The sequence below is a fragment of the Uranotaenia lowii genome, chromosome 2, assembly GCF_029784155.1.
Source record: "Uranotaenia lowii strain MFRU-FL chromosome 2, ASM2978415v1, whole genome shotgun sequence".
Classification (NCBI taxonomy): Eukaryota; Metazoa; Arthropoda; class Insecta; order Diptera; family Culicidae; genus Uranotaenia; species Uranotaenia lowii.
This window is the reverse complement of record NC_073692.1, coordinates 298,408,311-298,436,105: the sequence shown is the minus strand read 5'-3', so window position 1 is coordinate 298,436,105 and position 27,795 is coordinate 298,408,311. Positions and strand designations below refer to the sequence as shown.

At 38.1% G+C, this 27,795-nt stretch overlaps 1 protein-coding gene across 2 annotated transcripts in view; it reads right to left on the bottom strand.

Moving 5' to 3' along the window:
- Positions 1–3,329: 3,329 nt before the first annotated feature.
- LOC129748102 (uncharacterized) overlaps positions 3,330–27,795 on the bottom strand; it is a 73,295-nt gene continuing 48,829 nt past the window's right edge. Inside the window, exon 8 of one of the 2 annotated variants that reach the window (XM_055742582.1) lies at positions 3,330–3,560. The gene's annotated coding sequence lies outside the window, so the exon portion shown is untranslated. Of the gene's footprint in view, positions 3,561–9,656; positions 9,856–27,795 lie in introns of those variants that run through there. The other variant, XM_055742581.1, reaches the window with a different exon arrangement.

The window sequence follows — 27,795 nt, the reverse complement described above, 5'->3', positions numbered from 1 at the left end:
GCTTGTCAATATCCTGATAGAGTCCAGGCTATATTTGATGCATACGACGCAGATCAAGCTGCAGCAGGGGATGCTCTTGCTGATAATGCTCTAGTGCAGGAACTTATCGATGCTTCGGCTAATTTTGCTTACTAAATGTAGATTAAGAGATCATTTCGCATATACTTTATATCCGCCTAAATATAACCCTTGAATAATCAGTTAAGTAAGTCATATATATCGAGTAGTTATTCCTAGACTTTAAGGTTTCTAGACAGTATGTAATCTTCTTAAGTTAGCTTGTAGTCAAGAGAAAAGAACAGAAAATCCAGAAAAAGAGTAGAGTTATTGTAAATAGGTGACGGTGGGAGATTGTATAAAAACATATAAGATATATATGACCCATTCCAGCGTGACGTCACAACGTTTGCAAAACAATTTTTTGGTATATCGTTTGTAAGTTTTACAGGTCATATCGCACATTGTTAAAAATTGTATATTATAAGGTCAAAATTTAATTGTCTACAATTTGAAACCAAAAGTATTTGTATAGCATAAATAGTTAACAAAATATAAGCAAAAGGAATCGTGACGTCACAACGCGCCTCTTTTCCCACTTTTCAGTTTTTTTTACAACGCCGCAATTTTCTGCTCTTCTATTTGATCAAATTTTATGAAAATTTCAGGAAAGTATCGAATCATTACAACCAACAAATCGCTGTTTTTGATTTTTAAATTTTGATTTCAATTTATTTTAGAGCGATTCAGTTTCGTGACGTCACAACGCACCATTTTTTTTAAGCAGGGTTTTGCAAAGCGTTGTGACGTCACGAAATTTGATGGTTAGCTACATGAAATAAATCAAAGTATAATCTTAAAATGAAGGCTTGATTCACTTAAAATGCTTAAAAACTTAATAAATAATGTGATTTGGTGATGAAATCGATCCATTTATTCCCAAAAATTAAAAGGAAATAAATCTCAAAGGCCCATATAAGCAGATAAGGTTTGCAACACTGCTCACATCAATTTTATTCGAAGATTTTTATGCGATCATGTGAATATCATCTAGGACAAAACTAAAGCTAGGAAATATTTATTCGTAAAAGCGTTGAAATGTGTTTCTGAATCTTTTAAATCTTTAATTGCAAAGTAAAGGAAAAATAAATGATTATTTCAAAGCCTTCGATCTTTCCAAAGATAGTTAATCGACACTAGAGTGCCTAAATCAGCCATCTAATGAAAATCTTATAAGTTGAATGCTTACATAGATCCTAGGCCTAACACAAAGTCCAGTGCCAAATTTGGGGATTGGCCCACGGAAATAGAGGGCACAATGAGCCTAAAATTTGTATGGAATTATGAGAAATTGGGTTTGGAAGGACATTAAAACCAAGTTATGCACCAGTTACTGAAGTCCCTATCGGCTGGTTTGTTTTAATTATAGTCATTCACAAAACTTTCATTATGACAAATAGTTTATCTCAAGATCTCATTTCGACAATAGTTTAGTTAAAAAGGTTTTTGAGTTTCAAAAATTAGCTTCTGATGGGTCAAATACAAAAAATACATGAATGATCGTTAATCGACGCGAATTTTGAACTTTATAGCTGTTTTATGATAACTCTAATCGAAACGCGTTCCTCAGATGAAATATTGTCATAATCAAAGCTTTAAAATACTCAAATCAAAAGAAAAATTGGTTTATAAAGACCTAAATTATTGACAAAAACGGTTTTTTTTATCATGCCGAACAAAATCTACATAATTACATACAAACTTCAGGTGCGTTGCGCAACCCCTTCCCTTAGAATAATCTGACCCAAATTTTGCATGAGACCTTGTGCTAGTACATATTTGAATTTATTAAATTTTGTAATTCAGTTCAAAGTCTCTTTTGTGAGATTTTATGTGAACACGGGGTTCGATTTAGATTTTCTAGTGCCATTCTTTGAGGTGGAAATTTCAATAAAAGCAGTTTTTTATTAAAATAATTTAATTAATTTTATTAATTAAATTTCAATGAAAATCTTATGATTTTTTTAATAAAAAAGTTAATCTATTAAGTTTACCAGTTTACCAGATTTTTTGAATCTCATTACATTTATTTCATGGAACTTATTTTGTTTGACAATAATGCCAGAAAGAAATAGCAGCTACTAGCGGTGTTTTTCATTCTAACATAGATATATGAAGAACTTGTTCTTTAACAAGATTTTTATTCAAATCACAGATAACTTTCTGCTTTATGTTTCACAAATATTCTTTTACAAAATCAATGAGGATTTAATTTGTTTGATAGTTTGTTTATTCTTGAATCAAGCGTTTTTAAGCGCTGTTTTATATGTTTTATTAGAAATGTTTAAAAACAACTAAGTTAATGCAAAAAAAAAATAGTTTCTTTAAAAACTTGATAATAGAATTCGTTTATTGAAGCACATTGTTGTGTTGAACTTGTATTGTTGAAGTAAAAAGTCTTGAACGTTTTCGAAAAAAAGGAAATAAATTTTCGTGACGTCACAACGCATTCTTTACCCGGGTGCAACTCACAACCTACTAAACCGATTTTCAATCTAAAAATTGCCTTAAATTCCACTTAAAAAGTTTGAAGAGACTTCCAATTTTCGACAGTATGTGAAATTTCATTAAATCATAAATTTAAAAACAGTAGAATTTTCGTGATGTCACAACGCTTAAAAATAGATACCTTTATCAACGATTCTAGAGCGTAAACTTAGAGTAACTGTTATTTATCTTATATCACGCTTAAAAGATGGCTTTTCTACCATAATTTTGCAGTAATTTGTTTTGACATAGCTAGACTTTTGACAAAGTTATGTTATAAATAAAGAATAATTGCAAAAATCAATTTAATTTCATACTAAAATTTTTAAATTTCAACGTTAACATGCTCAATTCTAAAAAAAGGTAGCTGAAAATCTTTTAATGGAAAATGACACTCAAGAAATAACCTTTCTAACGCTATGTAATTTATATTTAGATAATGAAAAATAAAAATCGGTTCTCCAGTTGAGGGGTGCTTGGAATGAGTCATATACTATTTTTAGGATTACTTACTATTACTCTCTGACATTATGGCGTCCTCTAATGTGTCTGTAGTAGTAGACTGGAACGAAGAAGTAGAAAGAGAACCTATCCCGCCTAAGGAAAAGTCAGGCATAGAGATAAAAGATCCAAAGGCTACCATGGATAATATCAAAAGAAATGTGGATAGGTGTCTGATACTACTTACAGCTCTTACTTCGAGGGTTACAGCGATAGAATAAGGCCTTAACATTATAAACATCATAAACATAACATAACAACACTATTTTACATTTTATTAAATACGAATCATACGTATAATTTAAAAATTAAAACTATAAACTAATTTTTAAATTTATTAAGGAAGGGCGTGTGGTGGACCCGCAACATTGTATTTATCAATATTACAGTTCGTTTATGCATGCAAAGCATAAACAAACTGTATATCGAACAAAGTCCAATGTGAGGGCTCAGCGCAAGACGCTGACTCCGCACTTTCGGACTGTACTATGTTCGGTCGGTCACCGCACGCATCACTGTAAAGAAAGTAACAAATAAAGTAGTCTTTAGTGACACACGAACGACAGCACACGTATTTTTATTCAATTAACGGATATCACAGGGCCAGAGAAAGGGAGATATCACAGCTGAATGCCTTTTGAAGCCAAATCATTATTGAAAAAGTCAACACCCAGCCTGACACAATTATCTCTCATCCATTAGAAGGATTTTGACGAGTGATAATCAGAAGAACTAAATTCGATGAACAAATCCTCGCTCTTTTACTTAAAGAATATTACGATCCTTCAAAAATAAACGGTATATACACAACTGAAGAATCTTTAGGACAACTGCAAGAAATTTACAAAAAAAAACTCCAGCAGAGCAGGGATTCTAAAATAAGATTCACTCAGATCTTTTTAACAGACATCCCTGATCAAGACCAACAAGATAGAATCATCAAGACACTCATGAAAGAGCTCATAGAGGAATTTCTGAAAATAAAGCTCAAATCCTAAGAGAACTCTACTTTCTAAAATTATCTGCCAAAATAAAAAATTACATTCGTACATGTGACACTTGAAATGTTTCCAAATATGATAGCCAACCTCTTGTCCTCCTCATTCAAGAAACTCCCACAGCTCAATACCCTTTTCAAATACTTCACATTGATATTTTCCGAATTGAAAAAAACAATACTTTCTATCCTGCATTGACAAATTTAGTAAGTATAGCAGAATGATCCCCATTCGATCAAGAAATGCAACACACGTAGAATCAGCATTATGGAATGCTGTTACTTCCTTTGTAATGCCTGACACTACTGTGACGGACAACGAAAGGTTGTTCCAGACTCCAAACATGCGTGGAAAATTAATGGATCTGAATGTCCACGTATATCTTACGCCTAGCAACAAATCGGAAGTACCTAAATGGACCAGTCAAACGGTTTCACTCAACTATCGTTAAGCTATAGTTATGGATAGATCCCAACACTCTTCAGAAGAAACCCGGTGCACTCATATTGCACCATCAGCAATCCTTGTGCACCAGCAGGTCATCAGGTGATATCGCGTCCTCCGGTCATCAGGTGGCGCTAACCCAGACCCAACGTAAGCAACATGCGCGACCGTTCGCCCGTGTTCCCACAGGCAGCAAACGTGTCGTGACAGGCTACAACCAACGGAAGCCGCCGGACATCGGACACCAACCAGCAACACCGACAATCGACGCAGCAGGTGTGTGACCGGTCTAGAAGTTCTCGAGTTAGTTAGAGTCAGTCAGTTAGTTTTCGTAAGTAGTTAAGATCAGTCGATTTAAGAGTTCAGTGAAAAACGTGTTTTTTTTTAAGTTATTTATGTGAACATGAACATATCTGGCGCAGTCGTAAGCCCTGACGAACGTTGAAAGCTAAAAGTGAATCCTTGCACTGATTAAAACTCAGTGATTGTGAATTCAATTCTGGACATTCATGGAAACAAAGTGCTATTAAAGTGAAGTGAAGTGAAGATCCGGAATTATCAGTTGCAATAACCTACATCGGTAAGTGAATTTTACTTTACTCTTTATTTTTATGAAATAATTCAACCTTTTGCCAAAAGTAAAGGCACGAACATTTTAAAAAATGGAACAGGAAAATTCTTCGCAACTAACCATGATCAACATGCAAACATTGTACTACAGCATGTTGGAAATGGAGCAAAGGCTGCGGGAGATCCAATCCGAAAACATAAACTTACGCGCAGCGGCGCAAAATAATCAGCAACATCAATTTGCTCGTGATATGGCAGAAGATATATTTCGGATCCCAGACTCGATTAAATCACTGCCGAGTTTTGATGGGAAAAAGAAACAAGCCACCACTTGGATGCAAACGGTGCGCGCAACACTTAACAGATTTAGATCTCGTGTTTCGCAAGAATCGATGGAGATTTATGAACAGTGTATCATTAATAAAGTCATAGGGTAAGCCAGAGACACATTTTGCTCTAATGGCAATCCACAGACTTTCGAAGAAACTGCAAAAATTCTTCTTAATAGCTATGGTGACAAAAACACAATAGCTACAAACCAGACGCAGATTTGGAACACTAAAATGGAAAATTCTTTCCACAGTTACTACAAAAGGGCAAAGGAACTAACCAACCAATCAACAAAATTACGCGAACCACCCACAAACCAAACAAGCTCAAAATTCAGGACACTTTCAAGAGCAAAACCAAAATTTTAAAAATTTCAAACCAAACAAACCGTTCAGTTATGGACAAGATCGGACAGATCAAACAGATCGGGTTAGATCAGACAGATCAAAGGTCACACATATGGACGTTGACCCATCAATTAGATCTAGACAAGGAAAAGTGTTTAACCACGATTCCAAAATGGTTAAAGAAAATCCCAATAAATTTCAAGTTAAGCAATCCGACTCTGAATTGGAAACCGAAATAAATTTTCAGATCGGTATACCGAAACAATCTCAGAAATAAATGCAATTAATGGCCTACCATTTATCGCTTCACCTTCCACCGGAAAAGAAGCCAAACTCCTTATCGATAGCGGGTCGAATAAGAGTTTTATTTCACCCGACCCTATTGCAAAATCCCTTGAAGTTCCCTGTAAACCTTTGATGATTTCAAAGGTTTACAGGGAACTCGCATAAATTTGTAACCAAACTTTTTCACACAGGCAAGAGAAACCATTTCTATTTGTTTAAATTCCACAAATTCTTCGATGGAATTTTAGGTTACGAATCACTCTCCGACTTAGAAGCGATTATGGACTACGCGAATAATAAATAAATTCTTCCAGAGAAAACAATACCATTCAACAATCGTATAATGGGACCACCTGAAATAACAATCAACGCTCATTCAGCGTCAATAATCAAAGTCCCAGTGGCTCAACAAGATGGCAATGTTTTTCTGCGAAAAAAAACATCATAATTGGCGATGTAATAATCCCCGCTGGACTGTACCAAGCCAACGACAGATGATTTAATGCATTAGCCTAAAATTTTGGAGAAACCATTTCATTCAAGTGGACTAAACCTGCAAAAACCTAGCCAATACAAGAAATTACTGAAATTCATCATACATACGCAAAACCGGGGAAAACCCCATCTTTAATATCAACTACTGAATAAGAAAGATTAATCCGGCATGATCATTTAAACTCAGAAGAAAAAGCCGAATTATTCAAAATCTTATCTAAAAATTCAGAAATTATTCAAAAAAAAATGCGAAAAACTGTCTTGCACCACCGCAATTCAGCATCACATTGAAACAGTGGATGACATACCGATTCATATGAAAACTTATAGGTATCCATACATTTACAAAGCCGAAGTGGAAAAACAGGTGAATGATATGCTAGCAGACGGTATCATTCAATATCGCCCTGGACATCCCCCATTTGGATTGTCCCAAAAAAGATCGATACAAGCGGTAAAAAGAAATGGCGAGTAGTAGTCATTGATTAACGAAAACTTAATGAGAAAACGGTGGATGATAAATTCCCCATCCATCTCATTGAAAAAAATCTTGGATCGATTGGGAAGAAGCACCTATTTTACAAATCTGGATTCCACCAGATTGAAGTACACCCTAAGGACAGGCCTCAAACAGCCTTCAGCACAGACAAAGGTCATTTAGAATTCACTCGTATGCCCTTTGGCCTAAAGAACGCCCCAGCGACGTTCCAAAGAGTTATGAACAACATACCAGGAAATTTAATTGGCACCTGTTACCTTGTGTACCTAGATGACATTATAATTTTTGGGAACTCGCTGCAGCAACACCTGGACAATTTAAACAAAGTTCAACGCAAACTTGTCGAATCGAACTTAAAAATTCAATTCGACAAACGCGAATTCCTGCGCAAACAATGCGAATTCCTAGGTCACATTGTCACCCAGGAAGGTATTAAGCCAAATCCCCATAAGATTGAGAAAATCTTAACTTGGCCTATACCCAAAACCCCAACCCAAATCAAAGGATTTTTAGGACTAATAGGATACTATAGGAAATTCATTCGAGATTTCGCCAAGCTAACCAAGCCATAAGAAACGACAGGAGCTTTAGCAGACAGAACAATAACAACAAGAACTATGACAATGGCTATTATAGAAGCAGTGCTCCTAATAATAGTTTTCCGAACCATCACCATTACCAAAATAGAGAGCACAATAATGATCAAGAAAATACGGGGTACCGGAATTATAACTACCAGAGAGATGACCGAAGAAATAATCCAAAAAACTAATAAGCGGGGGTTTTGCCAATTGCGTCTGGGAATCCGACATGGAGAAGAAATTAATAATAGACGCCAAGGATTAAATTGAACACCCCTTAAAATGGTAGATAAAGTTCATTTGAATCAAACTGAACGAATAGATATAAAATTACTGGATGGATTACTGGTATTATACCTAGCATCCAAAAGTGAACCACTTATTAAAAATGAATATCTACTTGATACAATTTAAGGAAGTAACCGCACTGGAGCCGGAATCAATCGGAACACATGCACCGGGTACACACGCTGGCACCCAGACAGCATGGTCAGCGATATTAAACTCCAAGTTTAAGTAAAGAGGTTCCCACCAGACAGCAGCAGAGACGACACCATCCACGCGAAGTGTCGCTCGGTGCGAATTAGGGAAAGCGCGAGGGAACAAAATGTTTGTTTTAGAGAGAATAAATCATTACAGTTTCAACCGTGATCGAGTGCAGTCTACTTTTAGTTTTTTAAAACCGAAATTTTCAAAGTGAAAACATAATTGGCTCAGTCGAATCGGATCTAGACTGAGTGTGATATAGTGTGCTGCTTCCCGGACTTTACCGATTGGCGAGTGGATATCGTCGATTTGTGGAGGAGACCGAAAACACATTCAGGACGGACCATCGGAGAAAGAGGAAAATAAATTGACGGATCATCGGAGACAACGGAAAATAAATCGTATGTCAGAATTTTTTTAACTATCTTACTTTCTACTATAACACCCTTCACTACAATCGATGACATTACTAACTAGTGAAAAGTGAATAAGTGAAAAAGCGAATAGCAAAGATTCAAATAAAAGGAAAACAATTCAATGAAACAAACCAGTAAAAAATTTATAAACAAATTTTAAATAAAATCATAATAAAATAAATTTTAATCAAACACAAATAATGGAACAAACTAGACAGATCGCTAAACTGCAAGCCTTGCTACCAGCAAAGGATGAGCAGATTCAGCAGCTGCATAAGGAAATTATAGGTGCTGCTGAAGCGGTACAAGCCGCCCAAGCAGCAGCGCATAATGTTACGGCATTAGGTCAGCGCCAACCTTCTCAAATAGAAATGATTATGAAAGGAAGTCTCTCTAGCAAAATAGCGTATCTTAGACAGAAAAACAACTCTCTAGACGAATATTACCAGGAATTCTCAGACATAAATGGTAATATTCATCTCGATCACCTTAATAGAGGACATGAAGCCGCTATTATGAGAGTGATTGAGATCCAAATAAAAAATGCATTCTTAGATGGGCTCAATGAAGGGTTGGCCACCTACACTAGAACGGGTAGGCCAAATACTCTTCTTGAAGCCTACCACAGAGAACAGACGTACAAGCTAGCCTACGAAACTTGTGTAAAATTTCCAACGACCGTATTGAACCAATTTTTGTTTTTTGGCTGGGCCACCAGATGTCTCCAAACCCACCAAAAAGAACTGTCAAAACCAAACTGATAAAAAAAACAAAATTTATGTCAGTTTTGAGCAGGTCGTATGAATCGCTGTTAAAGTTTCGAGACACTTTCATCACGTTGCATAATATAAAATATCTTAAAAGTTAATCGCATTTCTAACGAGCCTATAGTAAACAAAGGGACGAAATGTCACGATTGGAATTTTCGATTTTTTGTCAGTGTCATCCCAATCGAGCATAACCAAGCAGTCTTAAAAGCAGCTCTCCAGCGGAGTTGCAAGCTTATTATTTCAAAAAGGACCAGACTGCGCCTCTTTGTATGTAATCTTTTTAGCTATTTCCTTTTTTTTTTTTTTTTTTGTAAATTCTTTATTTGAAACGGCTCATACCTTTAGGCTTTAAGGAGCCAAACTCGTTTTGTTTGATAACAATTGTGTGCTTATATCTAGTTCACTTTAAAAGAAAAAAGAAGATAGATAGGGAAATATGAAAATAAGAAGAAATTATAGACGAAGATCAATAGCTTTTAGGAAAAGATATATTTCGAACATGTAGTCCAAGTCTCTCACCCCCAGCACATCTCTCACTGGAACATAGGGTGGTTTTCCTCGGGCCCGAAGGGAGTCTATGAAATTCGTTCTGGCGACAAGATGGACCTCGCACGACCAAACAATATGCTCGAGCTATTTCCTTTGAGAAGTACTAAATTTTGACAATGAGATACCAAAGCGATACTCGAAAATAACCCGCTTTGAGATGTCTAGAATCAGCTCTGACGGGTAAGACTGGTCGTCAAGAATGTTTCTAATTGACTGGATTTAGCTGATTCGTCCTTTGACGAGAACCGTCCAAGAAATGCAAAAACTTATTCCAAAACTTTAAGTTATTATGACTGCCTCATTAATGCAAAAATAAAGGAAGTGAAATTCTGTCCAGCCAAATGCAACTCTTATTGTATTCATATAGCAAAAAATTGAACCCGTCTATTTTAGAGGGGTATTAGTTTAATTATAAATCTAGCGTAACATTTCAAAAGAGCGAAACTACCAAATGTAAACAAATCGAGTTAACGGCCATTCCGGATGTACGCGGTTGCACATTACCGCGGTTTCATCTTAAAATCACTTAAAACTTTCAAAAAATTGATAAAATTTAATTGGGCGAAACTTCTATTTGATGCATTTTCGTTAGAACATAAAGTTACGCCTATTCAAAATGGGGTTAATTTTTCTATTCGTGTAGGGCCAATAGGTGTAACTGAGTTTACCGTGTGTGACAAAACGGCCTAATTAGTTTTTGCGTGTAGGACCAAAAGGCGAAACTTCAAAACCAAAACAAAAACGGCCGATCAATTGGGCGAAACTCGCAGACGTAACTGTAATCGAAAACAAAAAAAAGGCGTAACTCGAAAATCTCTGAAATTAAGTGAAAAAAGTTGAAATTATTGATAACCAACGAACAATAAGTGAATCAAATGCACATTTTTTTATTTTGTTGAACAAAAAGTGGTCGATTTTTTAAATAGGATTTGATAAGATGTTCCGAAATTTCAAACGCGTTTTTTTCGTTTCAAGCTAACTGCTAGTTTCGCCCTTATGAAATGTTACGCTAGAAATGAGTTAATTTACGATTACGCCTTTTCGAAAACTGGGCCCTTGAAAATTTGATTTGTAACTTTTGAACGGCGCAATAGATGGCACTGTTTCAAGTCAATTTTCAACGTATTTTTTGGATGTCAGCATTTGAAATTTTACACACTTTTTTGAAGATTTTTTGTTCGAACTTGTACGTCTGTTCTCTGTGAGCCTACCAAATAGCAAAGAGTTAGCAACGCACCCAGATTCAATTAACTTGGAATGGAATCGGATCGATATCCATTAACGAAACATAAACACTTTCGCTTATTCGTGACGTTTGCATATAAGCAACATTGTAGCCGATGCTGATGTCAACATTCGTCGCGTAGCCAGATGACATAAGATGAACGAGACCACCCAGTGAGATCACCCTTCGGATTGTTCCCACAGTCGTGCTGTACTAACCAGAACAAACAAGTTAGTATAAGGCACAAATGTAATTTAGTCATAAGTGAGAACTCAAATAAAGCAGAGCATACACACTACCAAAAAAATCTGTAAAATTACATCACATATGATGTAAATAAAAAGAAGCATCATATATGACGGAGTATTCAGTGTCAGTTGGAAATTACACGCCAGTAAAATTTTGCAACGTGTAAAATAAAAAATGATGTAAAATTAGCAACGTGTAAAATAAAAATGATGTAAATTATAAAATCACTGAATATTGGAAGAAAAACTTTCCAATTTAATTTTTGTTTTGTTTTATTTAATATGATTCAATATGATTCAATACTGGAATTTTCTCGTCTGTTAGTAAAAATAGAAATCCTTCTATAATTAATATAATTCATTTTATTTGGAGACAAATTATTTTAATCACACACATAAGTTTTATTACTTTTATTTTCTTCCACGACGTACCGGATCCAAAGTTGAGCAACGTGGATCCGTTTCCTAAACCGCACCCCTGCTTCTCGAAGATCTCCGGGAACCATCAAAACCGATTAACTTACTCGCGCGCGGGAAAAATACTTTGGCGCACGACTTGACTTAACAGTTTTTCTCACATTTGTCTGTTCCTGTTCTTCACAGTTTATAATTTTACATGCCATTATCACGTTCAGTGTATTGTAATATTTCATGTCGTGTAATTTTAAGAAATTTCCAATTCAGTGTTGTTGATTATTTTGTGTGACCAAAAAAAAGTTGTAAAATTACATCACATATGATGGAACAAAAAAGAAGCATCACAGATGATGGAATTTTCAGGGCGAGTTGAATGTTACACGTCTATAAACTTCAACAGACGTGTAAAATTTGAAAGACATGTAAAATATTAAGACGTGTAATATTTAATTCGCACTGAAAATTCCGTCGTATGTGATGCTTCTTTTTATTTACATCATATGTGATGTAAATTTACATCAAATATTCGCGTTCCGTGTCAAGTAATATTTGTGTCATACAAATTCAGTGCTTTCAAGGATTCAACTTTTTTTAATTTGTAAATTTACATCAATAAATTGCGTTCCACGTCATGTAATGATACAGCTTTTCAATTTCAGTGTTGTTAAGGATTCAGATTTTTTTTCTGTGTAGCTCTGAAAAATATATTTTTTTGATCTTCTCGAAAGAGAAAGTTCTAACTGGCGCCCGAATAGGGACCAGCCGTGTGAAAGTAGTTCAAAACTGTTAAGTACCGAAACCAACTGTTAGAATTACTACGTTAGAGTATCGCAATCAAACAGTAACATCAGTGTTAGTACCAGTTAGTGAAACCGTTAGAAGTTTATCACAGCTGCAGTTTTGAAAGAAATCTTCCCGGATCGCGATAAGCAGCCGTCGATTTGGTTCCCAAGTATCCTGAGCAGCTAATCACTCGCTCAACGAAAAAAGGGCTCACCCAACCAATCGTACTGAGAAGGAGGAAAGTCACAGGCGCTGGTTCTACCTCTATTTGGTTTCCAACTGCAAGCCCGGCAGCATCGTAGTTGATCGAGGAGGAGGTAATAGGATTCGATAACAATCGACACGCGCTCCAGAGTGTTCCTGATTTTCACCGTAAGAGGCCCGGAACTGGACACACGTATCCCGCAATCTCGTGGAGTCCCCACAGGATGTCGAAAACTAGTTGATAAGCATATGTAACTAATAAAAAGAATTTTCTTCACAGCTATGAAAGAAAAATAGTGAAGTGAAAACAAAAATTTAAAGTGAATCAAAGAAGTGAAAAAAATAAAGCAAAGTGAAACAAAGAAGAAAAAAAATTTATATCACAAAGTGAAACAAATAAATGAAAAATTAAAAAAATCAAAGTGAAGCAAATGAATGCAAAATAAACAAAAATTCAAGTGAAAAATAAAAATATATATATCAAAGTGAAACAAATAAATAAAATATTCAAAATAATAAAGTGAAACAAATAATTAAAAATTAAAATAACAAAGAATAACACACATCAAAGTGAAAAAATTGAATAACTCACAACAGTTTCTGCACAAGAAAAAAAAAGTAAGTAAACAAGTTTTGTTTTCCTAATAAACTTATTTAATTAAAAAAAAATAATCTGGATCAATTAACAGAACTTTTGAATAATTTTCATCTAAAAACAAACAAAATGGCGCAAAACCCACTTGTCGAAGACATTTTGAACAGGATTGTTGCGCTAGAAGCAAAATATTTCCCTAAAACAACTCCTGATTATAGTGATCCTCCACTTTATTTTACTAAACCTGACGGAACTTCCGTTAACACAGAATCTTTTGAAAAAAATCCTGATTTGGTTAAAGATTTGCCTATTTTCACCGGAGACCCAAGTGAACTTAATAATTGGGTAAGTGATGTAGACACACAACTCCCACACAAAACTATGAAGCCCAAAATAAGTTTCATATGGTATGTAAAACTATTAGAAGGAAAATAAGAGGAGAAGCGAATGACGCCTTAGTCGCTTCAAACGTCGGAATAAATTGGAACGTGATAAAAAAGACTTTAATAACATACTATGGAGAAAAACGTGACATAGAAACACTAGACTATCAATTAATGACAGTACAACAAAGAGGGAAAAACACTTGAAATTTATTATGACGAAGTGAACAGATTACTTTCTTTAATTGCCAATCAAATCAAAACGGACGAAAGGTACGCTCACCCTGAAGCTTCGAAAGCCTTGATTGAAACGTATAATAAAAAAGCAATTGACGCCTTTATTCGAGGTTTAGACGGAGACATTTATAGATTTACACGAAACTATGAGCCTACTTCTTTAGCAGGGGCTTATAGCTATTGTATTGATTTTCAAAATGTAGAGTGCCAAAAAATGCTCACCAGACCAAAACATTTCGAACATAATACAGCTCCTAGGAATCTTATCCACTCAGCCCACCAAGATTACCACCAAGACATTTGAAACCTATTCACAGGATTCAATCTCAACAACCACAAAATTTCAAACCGATCCAAAGAAATTTCTCGCAACCTCAATTCCAGAATTTCAGACCTTTCCAACAAGTACCACCAAATTTCAAATATTTCCGAAACTCTTTCCAACAACAACCTAGAATACAACAAAGAAACTCATATCTTCCACCACCAGAACCCATGGATGTGGATAGATCAATTAGATCAAAACAAGTCAATTATGGAAATAGACCCCAAAATTCTACCCAAAATAATCCGATGAGAATACCCAGACTTTTCAATATTAAAACTAATAATTACGAAGGACCAACCGAAGACTTTGAAATTGACGAACGATGGGATTACTATCCCACTGACGATGAAGAGTATTATCCAGAACATTCCCACACTTTAGAACGCTATAACAGACAAATAGACGTACAAGAGCCTGATGCACCTGAAGAACTCGCTGAAGAAGCCGAGTTGAATTTTTTAAGATGAAATCCGCCTTGCCGTATTTTTTTATTTTATGGTAAGATCAAAGAACTTTGAACAATTTTGATTGATACCGGCTCCAATAAAAATTTTATTCACCCACGATTTGCTAAAATTTCACATACCGTGAAAAAACCATTTTATGTATCCTCTGTAGGTGGAGACATAAAAATTGAAAAATTTTCTAGTGGAAAACTTTTTGCTCCACAATGTAACGTAATGATAAAGTAATGATAAAATCTTTTGATGCGATTTAAGGACATGACACTCTCAAAGAATTAAAAGCTGTTATTGATACTTCCAATTGCGAAATGATTTTAGATAACAAACTAATAGTTCCTCTATTACTGTACAAAGTACAAGAGGTTAACAAAATAAAAATTCGAGATGAACACCTTGATAAAAAAAATGAAGTTAAAATTAGAGGAAACTTTGAAAAATTTTGAGGACCTTTTCCAACCTCCAGATGAAAAGTTACCTTTTACTACAAAAATAAAAGCTGATATCAGGACTTCTGATGAAAACCCTGTCTACAGCAAAACATATCCTTATCCTCAAGCATTGAAACCTGAAGTTAACAAACAAGTACAAAAACCATTAACTGATGGTATCATAAGACCGTTAAGATCACCCTATAATTCACCTGTTTGGATTGTTCCAAAGAAAATGGACGCATCAAACGAGAAGAAATATAGAATGGTCATTGACTACCGAAAATTAAATACAAGAACAATTAGTGATAGGTATCCGATTCCTGATACCTCTACTATTTTATCAAATTTAGGAAAAAATAAATTCTTCACAACATTGGATTTAGCATCGGGATTTCATCAAATCCCAATGTCTGAAAAGGATATTGAGAAAACCGCATTTTTCGTTAACAATGGAAAATACGAGTTTATTCGTTTACCATTCGGCTTGAAAAATGCACCTGCCATTTTTCAACGTGTAATGGATGATGTTCTGAGAGAACTTCTAGGTAAAATTTGCCATGTTTACATAGATGATATTATCATGTTTGGTAAAACTTTGGAAAAACATTTAGAAAATTTAAAAACGGTTTTATAAACTTTGAGAGAAGCTAATTTCAAGATACAACCATATAAGTCTGAATTTTTGAAAACTGAAGTAGAATTTCTTGGTTTTATTGTTTCTGAAGAAGGATTAAACCCGAACATGAAAAAGGTAGAGTGTATTCGGAAATACCCTCAACCTAAAAAAATTGAAAGAACTGAAAGCCTTCTTGGGACTCTCTGGCTACTACAGACGTTTTGTGAAGGATAATGCGAAAATCGCAAAACCACTTTCAAAACTTTTTAGACGGGAGGATGGCCACCGCCAAATCTCCAAATTTAATTCCAAAAACACAATCATAAGGCTCGACAATGACGCAATTAATTCTTTTAACACTCTGAAAGAAATTTTATCTTCCAATGACGTTCTTGCCTATCCAGATTTTAACAAACCATTTATCTTTACAACAGATGCTTCAGATAAAGCTTTAGGTGCCGTACTATCCCAGCAGTTCGATGATGGAGAGAGACCGATAACTTTTATCTCTCGATCCTTGACGAAAACCGAGGAAAACTACGCCACCAACGAAAAGGAGATGCTCAGAGTGGTTTGGGCATTACATAACCTACGCAACTTCATAAACGGTGCACAGCTGAAAATCTACACCGATCACCTACCACTAACCTTTACACTACACTTTCGCCAAAAAACAATAATGCAAAGCTAAACGGTTAAAGGGGTCACATCATTTCCGGGAACGGTAAACTTCTATGGAGAGTTTATTCCTACACAGCAAGAAAAATTCGTGTAATTTTAGATTGAAAACGATGCACGAAAACGGAACATCGTTTTCAATCTAAATTTACATCATCGTACGTACGTTACATTGAGGCGTGTAAATTTAGACTAAAAACGATGCACGAAAAGAGAACAGCTTATTGTCGTGTAGAAATACACAGCGATGTAAAATTTTATATTTTTTTCTCTATATTTGCAGTTTTTATGAAATATTCAAGTCTTATGTCAATGAAATACACTATATTACTATTATTAAACATTTATTTTTTAAACAAAAAACATCAATAGTAATGGAACAAAGTACACCCACCATCACGAGCACCACCTGACTGAGGCAATGTTGTACATGAACATATACATCCTGTTGATATTATATTCCAATCGGTCGGCGTTACTGGGGGACCAAAGGGAATACCTTTCCGCACTGTCATGGTCCGGATTCACACGTCATCAGCCGGGTCAGAGTGTGTTTTCGTTAACAAAGGCCTTGCACGCTCTTTTTTTTTAACTCAAAATTAAGTACGACCGAGGTTCAAAACATAGTTCGATTCTATGAACTTAAAGTTAAGTACCCTTTTTTCCTCCTTGCGATGGATCAAAACGGAGTTCGAACTGCGAACTCAAAATTGATCCGTTTTTTTTCCTTCGGCGAGGGATCAAAGCTGAGTCCGACCTTATGAACTAAAAATTGAACTTTCTTTGTTGGACTGAAAACACTTAGCGAGTTCAGTCCGAACCGGAACAGCAACCAACGAACACGTCGCAAAATTATGTCGTTCCGGAACAATTACCGGAAGACTATGAAGGAACTTCATAATGAAATGCATGTTCACCGTGTCAGCGTAAAATTCTGTCCGGCATTGTCATCATATGGTGAGCGGCTTGGAATGTCCGGAAACTTCCGGATGTTGTTTACTTCCCGTGGGAAGTAACATCCGGAAGTTTTCTTTGACCGGGAATGTCAAAACTTTCCACCGCTCTGTAATTGCAATGCAATGTACCGGAACAGCAACATCCGGGAACAACAAATTTTAATCATCCTTTAATTCCCTGAAAATCAGCTACCCTCGAAAAAAAAAGGATAAATCCGAGTTCGGCTGCCGAACTTAGTATTGAGTATGTCTATTAGAACTTAGTTTTGCTATTGCCCAGTCGAACTCAAAGTTGAGGGAAGCCATCGAAGTGCCGTTTTGAACCAAAACTACTTAATTTTGAGTTTAAAAATAGAGCGTGTGGATCGTTCAGGCAAATTTCTCTCCAGACAATCTTATCGGATCTCTGCCACTCAGCCGACGCTGTAATCGAGACATAACTTATTAGTTTCGATAACATCATTCGTTTATTTTTCACAGAAACCTTCCAATTTTAGCAAAGTGTTGAGATGCTGGAGCTGCGTCTTGAAAACAAGATACTCGGTGTCCGAATACTGACTTGACTGGCAAATGGCTCAGGCAGACTGTTTCATTTAATTTTAAATTCAACAGATATAATTTTACACTGTTTGTGATATAAATTTCATTGACCAGTTGATTTTTACATCACGGAATGTAAAATTATAGCAAAACAATTTATTTCTATCCGCTTTTTGAAAAAAGACAAAAATTACATCAAAAGGAGTGGAAAATTACATCTTTTTTTCATTACACTTGTAAAAAATTAGATCACTCGTGTTTTAGATTCCGTATACTTTTAGAAATTTTTTGCTGTGTAGTATAGCGAAGATTAGAAAACCGTTGAATGATCTACTAAAGAGAAATGTACGTTTCAAGTGGACTGAACAATGCCAAAGAGCATTTGAGAAATACAATGATACATTTGTAATTACCACTGATGCAAGTGATCATGCTATTGGTGCAGTGCTTTCAAACGAAAATCATGTAATCGAGAAAGAATTACTAGCTATTGTTTGGGCAGTAAATCGCGGGGTTAATCAATCCAACACCCCAACACCCAGCTTCAGTGTGCAATAAACTATCCCTCTTAATTAACAACGTGGCAATAAGCACAGATAACAGTGCAGTGCGGGCAGACAGAATTGCCAATTTTTTGGCAGGCTTGAGAGAGCTTATTGGAGGCAACGTTAGGGCAAGACAGCCCAAAAATTTAAAGGAAGCCTTCGATGCAGCAACGCAGGAAGGTAATTTTTCTCAAAAAAAAAAAAGAAAAAGACTTGAATAACTTCATCCCTTATGTCATGCTTCAAACCTTTAAAGGGCAATCAAAATTTTTGGTGGACACTGGTGCCAACAAAAATTATATTAGCAATAAGCATGTCAATATTGAAAAATGTAGGACGACTAATACAGCAAAAGTACATAACATTAGTGGCCTGCATACAGTGGACAAATTCGTGGGATTCAACCCTTTTCCACAAATCCAAAATGATAAACTTCTTTTTTTCATCTTCGACTTCCATCCTTTCTTTGATGGGTTGATAGGCTATGAAGCCCTCAGACAAATGAGAGCTGAGATTCTAACTGCTTCAAACGATCTTATAATTTCGGGTGAGATGATCAAAATGTATAAGAAGTATCCTCAAAAATCGTTAACTTCCTATGCAAACGAGACAAATATAATTCCGATTGAGACTTTGGAAAATGGAGATTTTTGCATTGATAATAATCGCGAGATTCACCCTGGCATTTTTTTTTTGTTAGCAGGATTATATTCCGCAAACGACAACTTTGCTAATGTGTTGTTGAGTAACACATGAAACAATTAAATTAAAGCGAGATTGGCGAAATTAACCACGTCGAAGCTACAGCTTCTAAACTTCCTCTCAAAGTTTGAAAAACGAACAAAAGCTTATTGCTTCCACACTTAAGGTTGAGTCACTTAAACTCAGAAAAAAAAAAAGAAAAATGACAGAACTTCTGATCCAATATGATAATATTTTTCATCAAGACGATCAAAAGCTCAGCTTTACGAACGCGATCAAACATCGCACTAACACAACTGATGATTTACCGGTATACACGAAATCCTATCGTTATCCCTTCTGCCACAGGGAAGAAGTACAACGACAGATTTCTAAGATGCTGGGCCAGGCATCATAAGGTCATCAGTCCCATTTGGATGGAGCAAAAACACAACAAGGAAATAATCATCAAATTAAAACGCGAGGTAAATACAACCAACGTGCCTACAGAACCAAATGCCTAATTAAGCTAATTATGCGAAAATTACAATGACATTTTTCCTCTGGAAATTGATATTTTAAGTACAAATAATTTTTACAGGCAAACAAATAACATGGAAAATAACAGTCCTGTGTATATAAAAAAAACTATCGTACACCAGAGACACATAAAATCGGAGTTGACAAACAAATTAAGAAGACGCTGGATGCAAGAATCATTCAACATTCAGTATCTCCTTACAACTCAACAATACTTCTAGTACCAAAAAAAAAATCGAATTCCGACGAAAAAAAGTGGCGTTTAGTCATCGACTTTCGCCAACTGACTAAAAAGATCATTGCGGAAAAAATTCCTCTACCCCGCATTGAAGAAATATTGGATAATTTAGGTAGAGCCAAATACTTTTCAACATTAGATATGATGTCAGGTTTCCACCGTATTGAACTTGACAAAGATTCTAAAAAAAATTGAAGGATTTTCAAGTTCATCAGATCATTATAAATTCAATCGTTTGCCTTTTGGACTAAAAATCTCACCGAATAGTTTTTAACGTATGATGACTATCGCTCTAAGTGGATTACCTACCACAAGAGTGTGCGTTCTTGTACATTGACGACATTTTTGTAGTGGGCTGTTCAACCAACCATCATCTTAAAAATTAAAAAAAAAAAAGTATTTGAAAAATTAAGATACTACAATCTCAATCCGTCTAAATGCATTTTTTTCAAAAGTGATGTTACATATTTAGGTCATCACATCTCAAAAAAAGGAATCTCACCAGATCCTTCGAAGTATGCAACAATTGAAAAATACCCAACTCCAGAAAACGCAGGTGATGTACGTCGTTTCGTAGCATTTTGCAACTACTACCGACGTTTTATTCAAAATTTTGCCCAAATAGCCCATCCTTTAAATAAATTACTTAGAAAGAATGTTACATTTATATGGGCTTCGGTGGGTTAGTAAGTGAAGTGAAAAACAGTGTTTAGGTGAAGTAAATTTCTAAGGAAAGGAACAGCCACAAGAGAGCCTCCGCGACTTAGCACCTGACCAAGGTTGGAGTTGAGGGGCCACCGCACGACACTCCTAGCGCATCCGCCTGCCAAACGATTGCAAGGGTAAGTATTTTTTCTTACATTTTTCTAAGTGTAAAGTGTAGAATATAAAAAATTTCCCGCGTATCGGTAATCATTCTTTTTGATTGATGCTTAGTTATTCTAAGAAAAGACCAACATCCACAATGGTGTGACGTACCGCTCGGAGTTAGAAGCGTTCCAAGAGAAATTCTACTCCACGCGAGACTGTGAAGTTCTAAGAGAATCATAGTTCAGCATTTCTACACGAGTTTCGAGAGAACGAAGGAGCGAAAAATAAAAAACGCACTCGCGAGCAGTTATCGTCATGATTCGCTACTGCTGAGCAAATATTGGACAATTTCGAGCCACTAGTGACTCAAACCCAATTCAAACTCTACGTGGCAGCAATACAGTGAGCGAAATAAGAATAGCACAAATGTACAAAGGACTTTGCTTTGCAACAGCGCTGTATAATGACACCAAACACGAGATGACAAATCTCTCCCCAAGAGAAATTATTTTTGTCACTTCGACTTCCCTAAATCTGGACGAAATTAATTTAGCCAAACAACGTACAATTCAAACCGCGAGAGACAATATTAAACTTTCGGCCGATAATCATAATGCAAAGCTACCCGTTATGCATTGTGAGGACTTTAAAATTTAACAAAACCATCAGTTCTGATGAAAGGAAAAGCAAAACCAACACCCGAAGGGCATCGCTATAGACCCATTGACATAAAAACGCAAACTGACAAGACTGTGACCGACGAACGCACAAAAAACATGTCAAACTTTAACTCCAGTCCAATTATATAAATTCCTTACAGACTTTGCCTATGGGACGGACATCCTTGTACATGACCTCAATAAAAACCCTTTGGCTGTAATACCCCTTGGACCAGCTAGGATTACCAACAATTATCTAAGGGTAGTACATAGAATCGATTTAAGAATAACGAGCTGTTCCCACAGCACGAGGTATTGACATGGCCGAGGGTCCCATTCGACTGGGATACGAGTGAAGAGGAGCAGATTTCACTGGAGGAACTGCGCGACATCGCTAAGTCCCTTCAGCTGAACAAAGCTCCGGGTCCAGATGGCATCCCTAATGTGGCAGTGAAAGCTGCGCTCATGGAACATCCCGAAATGTTCCGGTCTTCACTGCAACAGTATGTGGATGATAGAGTCTTCCCAGATGTGTGGAAGCGGCAGCGATTGGTGCTCCTGCCAAAACCGGGCAAGCCAGCTGGCAAGGTTCTGGAAAAGGTGTTACAGAGTAGGATCCATCTCTACACCGAAGGTGCGAACGGCCTTTCCGACAAACAGTTCGGTTTCCGGAAAGGTCGTAGCACGGTAGATGACATTCGACTGGTCATCGAAAGGGCAGATGAAGCCAGGTTGAAGAAACGGAGAGGAGATCGATTCTGCGCAGTGTTCACTCTCGACGTCAAGAACGCGTTTAACAGCGTCAGTTGGGCAGCGATTGCGTCGTCGCTCATCAACATGAGGATTCCGGCATATATCTGTAGGATGGTGGAGTGTTACTTCCGTGACCGCCAACTACAGTATATGACCAGCGAGGGACTGGAAACAGTGAGAGTCTCGGCAGGGGTTCCACAAGGATCGATACTTGGCCCGGTATTGTGGAACATCGTCTACGACGAAGTGCTGAGACTGCGTCTCCCCACAGGAGTGAGACTTGTGGGATTCGCCGACGACGTAGTTCTCCTGGCATCGGGCCCGTCAACGGAGGAAGTCCAGCTACTCGCCACAGTAGCTATTGAGAAGGTGGAAAACTGGATGCGCTGCAAGAGCCTACGCCTGGCTCACCACAAGACCGAGATGGTGCTGATCACCAACCTGATTTCAGCACAATCAGGGACGATCGCAGTTGGACCGTGCGCAATTGAGTCCAAGCGTGCGGTAAAATACCTGGGGGTGATGATCGACGACCGGCTGAGCTTCACGGCCCACGTCGACTACGCCTGCAAAAGAGCGGCAATGGCGACAGCAGCCCTCGGGCCATGTCGAACAACTCGGCGATCCGCTGCAGCAGAAGGAGGGTCCTGGCGAGTGTGACCTCGTCCATTCTGCGTTACGGAGTGGCAGCCTGGAAGGCAGCCTTGAGCAGGCAGTGCAATTTGCAAAAGCTCCGCAGTGTGCAGCGGCTGATGTACCTGCGTGTAATCAGCGCATACCTAACGGTGTCCTCGGTAGCTGCTGATGTTGTGGCGGGGGTCATGCCCATCTCGGTCTTGCTAGAGGAAGATGCCTTCTGCTACGAGAACAGGCACATGCCCGACGTGCGGAAACATGCCAGAGAGACCTCGCTGTCCAACTGGCAGCACCAGTGGGACAGCTCGGAACGTGGCCGGTGGACCCATCGCTTGATCCCTAATATCGGATCCTGGATGGATCGAAGACATGGTGAGGTGGACTTTTGCATGACACAGTTCTTGACTGGTCACGGATGTTTCATGCAGTACCACCATCGGTTTGGACACGTGGCTTCGCCATCCTGTCTAACCTGCGGAGACATAATGGAGACGCTAGAGCACGTAGTGTTCAGCTATCCAAGGTTCGAAGAGGTACGTGCTAACATGCTTGCCGTCTGCGGACCAGACACGACAGCCGACAATATCGTGCAGAGGATGTGCGAGGACGCCAACACTTGGCGCGTGTTCAGCGATGGGTTCACCCTGATCATGACTGCCCTGCAGAGGAGTTGGAACCAGCACCAGTCCGCGATCGGTGTAGGGTGACTCCTTCGTCGGGGAGCACATGAGTAGTGTGCGTCCGACCCTGGCAGTAAAGCATACAAAGATACCTTCTGCGTATGCCGAGCTGCTAGGTACGTCGCGCGTCTGTGTGTAGGATACCTCCAACGTTATCGTCGCGGAGTATCCGAGTCGAACGCGCCCTCTGCGACGGAGGCTGTGGGGATAAGACTATACCTTCTTCGCAGTCGAACTCGTAGGGGGAAGAGTATTCACGTCGCGGAATACTCTCGGATAGAGTGGTCTCACGTCGCCGCCGGATGAGCCACTCGAGTCGGGTAGGATGACGTGTGCTGTGACAGGCGCGAGTCCAGGATAAGCTGCTCTCGATTCGGCACACGGCGGGCAAAAACCCCAGGGTTGCCAGCCAAAAAGGGAGGAGGAAGACCGGACCACGGTCGGAGTAGAATGTCCTTTCGGCGGGGGGCATTCGAGTAGTGTGCGTCCGATCCTAGCAGAAAAGCATACAAAGATAAAACTTTACCTTCTGCGTATGCCGAGCTGTTTAGGTACGTCGCGATCGTTGTGTAGGATACCTCTACCGCCGCGGAGTATCTGAGTAGAACGCGCTCCCTACGAGGGAAGCTGCGGGGATAAGACTATACCTTCTTCGCAGTCGAACTCGTAGGGGGAAGAGTATTTACGCCGCGAAATACTCTCGGGTAGGGTGACTTCACGTCGTCGGCGGGTGAGTCACCTGAGTCGGTGTAGGATGAATTCTTCGCCGGGAATCATCGGAGTAGTTTTTCGTAAAGCCCCGGACGCTGTGACAGGCGCGTGTCCAGGATAAGCTGCTCTCGACCAGCACACGGACGGACAAAGAGAAGAGGGCCTTGAGCCAAGCCAGGCGGAGCCAAGATCTCAAGTCGTTAGAGGAGAGGTCATTGGTCTCTTGCAGTGGTCTCGAACAGAGGCGGAGCGCACGTTCTTCGTGTAAACCAAGCTAGTCTCGTTTTGCGAGTAAAGGCCGGATCTCAAGTCGTTAGAGGAGAGGTACTTAGTCTTGAATCGTAACAAGAGGCAGAGTATATATGCTGGGGTTTGATTCGAACTGGAGTTTGCCGATGAGCGCTTAAGCGCGGACTTGGTCTCCCATGTCGGGTATAGCCTTCGTTGCAGGTCCGGATGGGAATTATGGCCAGAGGCTCCAGGTGGACTTTATGGCGTAGGGGTACATAGTATCATGAGTCGTCCAATTGCACCCATGGACCCAGAGTAGCATACTGGGGGGACTCGGTCGCTCGCCGTGCCTTGGAATGCAATCCGTAAAAAGGATTTACCACCTGGGTGATCAACTAATAAAAAGTTAAAAATGCGGAGTATACCATGAATTTCATAGAATCCGTCATTTCAAACAAAAGCAGAATTAACCTCACCGCAAACTACTATCTGAGTGGCCCAGTCCCAGTACTATACAGTGTAAAAACGCCAAGTTCCAAATACAGAAACGTTTACATATGCCCCAGCTCACAACTCGAGCCAGTTGCTGAATGTGTTAGGAAACAGGTAGAATAAGTTTAGTTTTAGTTTGATCTTTGAGTGAACACGTCGTGGTTAAAATAAATAAACCTTTTTTAAAAAAAGTGTAAATGCTAAGTGTTAGCAAAACTGGCGCAGTCTACGGAAGTGAGTGAAAATAGTGCGTTTTAGCAAAGTTTAGTGCTAACAACTGACGTACCGCGAACGCACCGGTGAGGGAACATCACACGGTTTGTGTACATCAGAGCGAAGACGACCCACCCACAACAAACCAACCAACCAACCCGACGCACGGAGCATCTCTAAAACTCCAGGAAGATGCTGATAATCCTGCTGTAAGTAATCATTTTTATTTATTTCCTATAAGTGAAAAAGTGATAAACAAAAAGCAACAAACAGTTGCTCACGAAAAAGCCTAAGCGCTTAATCAATTCTCGTTCTGTTTAAACGACGAGGAATATTATTGCTACTCCCCGGTAGCGTAGAGAGAAAAAAAAAAGGCAACTACCCGTTGCTCGCGAAAAGTGAAACAATTAAATCTCGTCCTGCATAAACGGCGAGGAATATTAGTGCTTCTCCCCGGAAGCGTAGAGAGAAAATAAAAAAAAGGCAACTACCCGTTGCTCCCGAAAATGAAACATAAGAATAACACAAGCAAAAATTATTTTTTCGATCTGTTTGAACGCCGACATATTATTGCCCCCAGCAGCATCGCGCATTTTAAATTAAATCCCACAAATTACTGTGATTTTTTCCACACGCTCTTTTTTTTAAACTCAAAATTAAGTAGTTTTGGTTCAAAACAGCACTTCGGTGGCTTCCCTCAACTTTGAGTTTGACTGGGCAATAGCAAAACTAAGTTCTGATAGGCATACTCAATACTAAGTTCGGCAGCCGAACTCGAATTTATCCTTTTTTTTTTAGGGTAGCTGATTTTCAGGGAATTAAAGGATGATTAAAATTTGTTGTACCCGGATGCTGCTGTTCCGGTACATTGCATTGCAATTATAGAGCGGTGGAAAGTTTTGACATTCCCGGTCAAAGAAAACTTCCGGATGTTACTTCCCACGGGAAGTAAACAACATCTGGAAGTTTCCGGACATTCCAAGCCGCTCACCATATGATGACAATGACGGACAGAATTTTGCGCTGACACGGTAAACATGCATTTCATTATGAAGTTCCTTCATAGTCTTCCGGTAATTGTTCCGGAACGACATAATTTTGCGACGTGTTCGTTGGTTGCTGTTCCGGTTCGGACTGAACTCGCTAAGTGTTTTCAGTCCAACAAAGAGAGTTCAATTTTTAGTTCATAAGGTCGAACTCAGCTTTGATCCCTCGCCGAAGGAAAAAAAGGGATCAATTTTGAGTTAGCAGTTCGAACTCCGTTTTGATCCATCGCAAGGAGGAAAAAAGGGTACTTATCTTTAAGTTCATAGAACCGAACTATGTTTTGAACCTCGGTCATACTTAATTTTGAGTTAAAAAAAAAGAGCGTGCAACCATTTCTCACTTTAAGTGACATTTTTTTGTGACTTCATTTATCAGTTTAGAAAAATGGCACAAGAAATTACACCAGAGAAATTGGTCGCTCAGGTAACTAGTTTAACTGAGAACCAAAACCGTTTATTGGAGACAATTGAAAATCTCCAAAGACGAGTTATGGACCCCTTCCAGAGTTTAAAAATTCCGGACCAAATCAAAATAATCCCAAAGTTTAACGGCAATAAAAAACAAACGCTTGCTTGGATTGAGGATACCGAGCAAACGTTAGAACTTTTTGCTGAATACGAGCTCGAACCCTGCTATCAGCAAATTTTGCGTATCATAAGGTCCAAAATAGTAGGCGAAGCAAGAGATGTTCTCTTAGCTTCAGGAAGTCCGACGGAATGGACCGATATCGAAGAAATTCTTTTGAATGCGTTTGGCGACAAAAGGAACAGAAGCACACGAAATTACGGTGCAACATTCCAATGCCTCTTTACATATAAAAATGGAAAACAGGCTAACTTTAACATGCCCATTGAATCAAAAATTTTCAAAAAAATTACAGAAAAAAGATTTTCCAAATAATTACGCACAACCGGTTAATCACAAACCGAATTTTGGAGAATTCAGGAAACTCTATAATGACGAAGATGTCTCGATGGGGACACAGGCATCGAGAACACAGCTTCACAATCACGAAACAAAGAAATATCAAAAGGTCGAAGATCCTGATAACGGACTCGAAGACCTTAATTCCCGAATAGACAAGTCTATCATCAACTCAGATGAAGACGACTATTTCCAGGGAGACGGAATAAATTTTCAGATAGCCGAACGGGCAAAGGCAAAGGATTGAATAATTTTAATGCATACATTACAAAAAATACTACTAAAGGAGAAATTAAATTTTTGATAAACACTGGAGCTAACAAAAACTACATTTCTCCTGAGCATGTAAACATCGAAAACGCTAAAAATGAAAAGGACCTTGAGTTTGTATTTCGTATGAAAAGGACCTCAAAGTTACTAATATTAACGGAACCTTTAACATTAACAAATCCGTTTCGTTCGACCCATTTTCTATCAACAAAAAATCAAATTCTTTGTTTTCAAATTTCATCATTTTTTCGATGGACTCATTGGCTACGAGTCATTGAGGGACTTGAAAGTCCAATTAGGCATTGGAAAAAATAAAATTAGAATTAGACGCAAAACAATTGATTTAAAGAAAAGATTTCCGGAAAAACAAATTATTAACTTAAATGAACAGGAGTTTCAAATCATAAACATAAAAACTGTCAATGAAGGAGACTTCATAATCAGT